General features: G+C 37.3%; 1 pseudogene; it reads left to right on the plus strand.

The window, feature by feature from the left end:
- Positions 1–380: 380 nt before the first annotated feature.
- LOC149573044 (DNA damage-repair/toleration protein DRT102-like) lies at positions 381–4,114 on the plus strand (annotated as a pseudogene).
- The last annotated feature ends 1,696 nt before the right edge of the window (positions 4,115–5,810 follow it).

Here is a 5,810-nt window from a genome sequence, read left to right on the forward strand (position 1 = left end):
TTGAACAACATAGCATGTTGAAGCGGTCTAGAGGTACCAAAAGCTGTGCTGCTTAAACGAACAAGGATTTAGGAGTTTGGTTGAGGTCAGAGCCACACATCAAATTCATGCATTTGCCATCATAATCTATCAAGTATATTTACAAAATGCACTAAACCTTGTTAGATGTTCTTCACAAATTACAAGCCAAAGCTTTAGCTGCAAATCATACATGAATTATTCAAGCAATTTAATAACTCAGCTAAAGAGGATACATATGTGATTATACATATGTATCAGAACCCAAGAAGTTTCATAACTCGATTACTTGTCCAAATTATTAGCCGATAGGCTACTTCTTAGGGGATTCTTTATGGGAGGTGTCCTATTCAGGGCGGCGAATGGTTCACTCCGTGAAAATTTTGATCAGCAAAATAGATAGAGGTTATCAATTTTTTATCCTATGGGGTTTCTACAGCACGACGAGGCTGGTTACAAAGACCGCTTGTCGTGTAGAGGAGGGAGCCCACGGAGTTGTGTTTGATACCACCATCATGAGCTGCACTATGGTGGATAGCATTCAGATGTCTCAACAAACTGTTGACATGTAGCTGCTTGTATCAGATGGTGGTGGCATCGTAGGCAACACTGTGTCTCAAATGGGGACAGATTTTCATGTCTTGCAACGATGGCTTGGAGTAGGCACGTTATTTTTGGGTTTCTAATCTCTCTCTCTACACTGTAATCATCAATGTTGAGGATTTGGGCACTAACAAATACTATAGAATGGGAAAAGAGGTGGGGCAGAGGGTAAGCGAAAAATAGTAGGGGGCAGTGAGCAAATGAAGGGCTTGGTGGCTTTACGGATGGGTGTGGGGTTTTCTGTTTTCGCTAACAAGTTTTTAGTCATATGTGAAATCGTGGAGGAGGCCCAGAACTGCAGATCCATTAATGACTGCAATGTTTTGACAGTGGGAGGAATGATCACCACACCAAAAGAGGGCAGAAAGATTGTTGATGCATGGCTTGAAACACTCTCCAGAGCCCCCTGCCCGGCCAGTAGGGGTGAACCCTGGTCCCCTGAGATCGATTTTTTTTTGGAAAATTATGTCAAGGAGATGAGCAAAATATCATCATTGTTTGATTCTTCTTCTTGTGTGCTTTGCTCCCTGGACAAAACTAGGGATTTTGAAGCGATGGATATCATACTTGGTGGGTTATGGAGATCACTCTTTCTGCAACAGGAGTACATTTTATCTAGGCTGATAACAACAGAATCCAAGGACCTTGCAAGAGAAGCCTCAACCCATCATCAATATTCTTTACCAAATGTCTCATATTTTGATAAACATACCCATGTGGGTCCAGACCTCCTTGTTACTTCCTTGGAACAGCCATCAAGTTCTCTTTGTGTTTCTTCAGGTACTGACGATGATGTTTTATTGGATGTAGAACAGAATACTTTACATGTCAGTTCCTTTAATTTGTTCTTGTCAGAAATCCAAACTTGTGACTCAGATCACTTCAGTACCAAACAACAATTAAAATCATTGCCATCTGAGGCAGAGACAAGTATCCAAGCTACTAATATGGTGGGAGATGATCCAGATGTAAAAGTTGCAACTCAGAAAACACTTCCAGTGATTTGGAGCACCTTATCTGCACTCTCTGAATCTCCATGTCAAATCAGTTCTTCTATCAATGAGCTTCCAAATAATGGGTCATGTCTCAATCACCAAGAAATTTTTGGTAGTCACAACATACCCAGTGACCAGAATTTGGATCAGCCTTCGCAAGGCTCTCAAACAAGCTCAAAAATTTCTCATCTTGGCCAGCCTGTGATGCCCCAATGAAGCCCACCATGCTTCTCTTTGGCCTGCTCATTCAGAATGCGCCTCTTCACTTTTATCACACTTTGAATATTTTCCAAAACTAAAATTATCAATCTCTTTGCATTTTTTCACTTCTGTGTTGTTTTTCTTAACCGATTTGTTTCTTTTCTCTTCTTAGTAACGTAATTTGCCTTTATAATAACAAAATAACAGATTTTTATTTAAAGCCCAAGCATCTAAATCATTTCATTTTGTTCTGTTAAAATGAGGCATTAAAACTACCCAAGACATGCCAATATGCTGGAATAGGAAAGCAAATGTCAGCAATCATTTCTTCTTCAGCAAACCCTTCACTTTGACTGCCAATTCCACACACACTAGAGAATGGCACCTCCTCTTAGTTGCATTTTGTAACCTCTATAGTTCCATCAGTTCAGTCTCTCTTTGCAGTTGAATCGAATGGCCATTTGATATTTCCCGTGTTGCTTCTTTTCATCTCCTCGAGGTCATCATTTCTTTTAACACATAATGAAAACTGAGAAAATACTTTTATAACCTGCAATCAGAATGACAAACCTGCCTTTTGTATGCTTTCACAAGACTACCGGGGCTCTTATGGATACTACTGTAATAACCCTTGCTAGATCCGACCCAAATTGGCCCTGAATTTTTCAATTTGGCATGTTTGTCATTTGTTAAACACTTTGAATGCAACTGTTTTCTTGTGTCTGCTGATTAGTTTGAGGCTTGTTTGATGTTTGACTTTGTTCGATTAATGCCAATGCTGGATGTTTATGCATAGACAACAGAGAAATAACACATATGCAAAATAATGAACATAAACCAATGAAAGAATCTTCTATTCCTCTAGCATTAATTCTTATTACAACATGCATCAGGTCTGATATAGTTTTCAGATCCACAAACTACTCAGAAAATGACATGGAATGGCTCTTATTAGCCAAAATCATGTACAAGGCATTCCCGGATAAGAGCTTCTTATGCTAATGGAAACAATGGACAAATGAGACCTTAACAGGTTTGATAAATGGGCTGCAAGTAACTCCAGCAATGACACTTGAAAATCTGAGAGCAAAGTGGTCAAAGATATAGCCTTTAAGTTGCTCCAAACGCTCACTGCAATAGACTCCAAAGCTGGAAATGCAAGATGGAGCCACAGGTACAGAAACCCTCCCAAAGATACGTGTTTTAAGCACCAAAATGGATGTGAATGAAAGTTAATAGCAGTTTGAAAATGAAGATGCAGATTTTCAGTCGAACCCATTCAAACCCTATCCATCACTTTCCTTGAAAAAACACCGAAGATCAGTTTCATCCAAAAAATATGGAACCACCTCTGGAATGCTCAGAAAAATGCCCTTAATCCACTTGTCCAGCCTGCATAATTTTATACAATTGTCTAAAGTCGAATCTGCAATGTAGTCATTAAAACGGTAAAGCCCTTGCTGGAAAATGGTTTAAACTCCTTCAAACTTAGTAAAATATGGTGCCAATCTGCTCAATGGCGAATCCTGAGTGAACCCACCTTAGTCAACCTTCTAAAATCCAAGGGTTTCGTCCTCAGATAAGGCTGCTATTAGTCCACCAATAATGGATAAATATTAATATTTTCAAATGCCCATGAGATGTCCTTTCGAAATAAGGGCTGATCCCTTTATAATTACTTTTCCACAAGAGGTGGACTTCAAATCCTATTAGATTATTTTTTTAAAGTTTTCCTCTTCGTAAAGTGAGACTGGCCAAGTCTAGGCAAAAAAACATATTTCAATAAAATCACATTGTGAGACAGAGCCCTACTGTTACCATTGTCAAGTTCAAGGCGGGAAGTATTGAGCCTGCTCATCATCATACCTTTGGGCATGATCTTGTGCTTTCTGGTTCCAAGTGTGCATGGAACCTTACCAAAAAGCAAAAGTTTGATCTGGGCCCTGGACTTTTTTGTACACGCCTTCTCTTGATGTGCATAGAGTGCAGTATTTTACTGATGCAGAGTTCTTTATCAGGTGAGATGGGCACTGGGACATCTTGCTGGACAAGGATTTAACTACAGCTGCAGCTGCCATTGAAGTGCTAAGTCTCTGTCAATTTCTTGGGGATGTTTCTAAGTGATCATATGAATACCGAGGCCTAAATAGTAAGTATTTTGGTAATCTAATTTGATCTCTCTGTATCTATTTTAGTGCACCTTCTATTCCAACACTTTGATGTTGTTTAGGCATTACACTCAAAGTAAAAAAAAATTAAGGTCATCTCCCACGTTGAGTTCTAAAGAGGTTTGGAAATGCCACATCTGAAAATGAAAATCATCAATGATTCAGAATCAACATTCAAGTTAAATGAGGTAGAGATGTAAGAAACTGAAGTATAGAAATAGGCCTATGAGTAGTAGAAAATATCACCAAACATAACCAATAAAATTAACATTTATTTTTTCCAAGTTTAGATGTGGGGTAGTTTTGTGTTAAGAAAAATATGGCTACAGGGAAGATTCTACAACCATCAGACATCATTTCACATCACCTATGCCTAATAGGGGAACACCCACAACAATGGGCTTAAAGTTTATGTACACTGAAAGGGGGGATTCAAACTACCCAATCTGGTGGTACTTTCATGATGTTGTTGTTTTCTTATTCCCAAAGGAATGTGGTTCCATGGCAACAATCTCGCTACCTGTGTATAGAACATATGAGCACAGGCCATGGAAATCCATCAGAGCACAACAGTATGGAGGTTTTGTTGATTAGAGGTTCATGATGGACCAGATACCAATGCAAAGTGTTGAAGCGTCAATGGACAAGAAAAATATTGAATTGATAAATGAAAAAATAATTATGAGCAGAGGTGGGACAATAGTTACAACCAAAAGTTAATGTAGGTATCAGTATCTGTAAGGACATGCACCAAATATAAAATTGGAAAAGTGGGATTTCAAGGCTCTTAAATAGTTCAAAATAGATTGAAGTCAGTATGAGGATCTGACATGGGGTACATAATTTCACATTGCTTAGAGATTCCAATAAAATTGTTGTTGAAGGCTGCTTCTCCAAATTGCACTCCACAGAAGAAGAAGTTGAAGACACAAGTAAATGCTCCCTGATTTTCTCCATCTGCCATTGAGCGATCTGCATGCCATTCTCCCTCTCATTTCCATTTCAAACATAATTTTACCTGATAAATTGGGGAGTTTGATATCTTTATAGTGTCCTTCATTCTAATCTGCAAAATTCCCTAGGACATTATATTTATTGCATTGGTTGGATAGGTCGTAGATCAATCCCACTCGTGTAGAGAACATAAATGTGATAGTAGATAGTGTGGACCACTAGCCTCTTGGGTATATAGAATTAATTCATGAATGTAACCAATATTTGCTTGAGGCATAATCATGATATTATGAGTATTGGTCTTTATTTTAAAGTTATGAGGGCCTTATTTAGAAATTTTAGTGACTTATTTTATTAATTGCTTTGTATTTAAGATGTGACTTTGAGATGACTAAACTTAATAGCTAATAAATGAACATTTTCTTTTGCAATTTCTCAATAAATTTTGGTTTCTTCTTCAATCTTAGCAAATATGAATTTTGTTGACAATAGAAATTGGCCAAGGCTTGCACACCTACACTTTTTTATGTATATTTTATGTCATTTGCTTGGTCTTCATTTTTTTATCAACATTGCATCATTATTTCACTATGAAAATAATGTTGACTATTTAATTAATTATTGATTATGTCTTATTTTCTTGTCTTCCCTTATTGATTTAATAATCCATGTAACTTCCTATCACTATTCTAAATGAATAGTTGTCTCAATTTAATCTCTTTCTCCTCTTATCATTAATTTTTCATAGTGGAAAATATTATCTATTTCACCCCATTATTATAATCATGCTTCTTTGGTAAATAAACATATTAATTTATTTTCCCTTTTTCTCCATTTCAGACAATCAAATATATTGACCTATTTAATTGTC

Source organism: Cupressus sempervirens, chromosome 2, assembly GCF_028749045.1.
Source record: "Cupressus sempervirens isolate cs-2001-9-10 chromosome 2, ASM2874904v1, whole genome shotgun sequence".
NCBI classification, from domain to species: domain Eukaryota; kingdom Viridiplantae; phylum Streptophyta; class Pinopsida; order Cupressales; family Cupressaceae; genus Cupressus; species Cupressus sempervirens.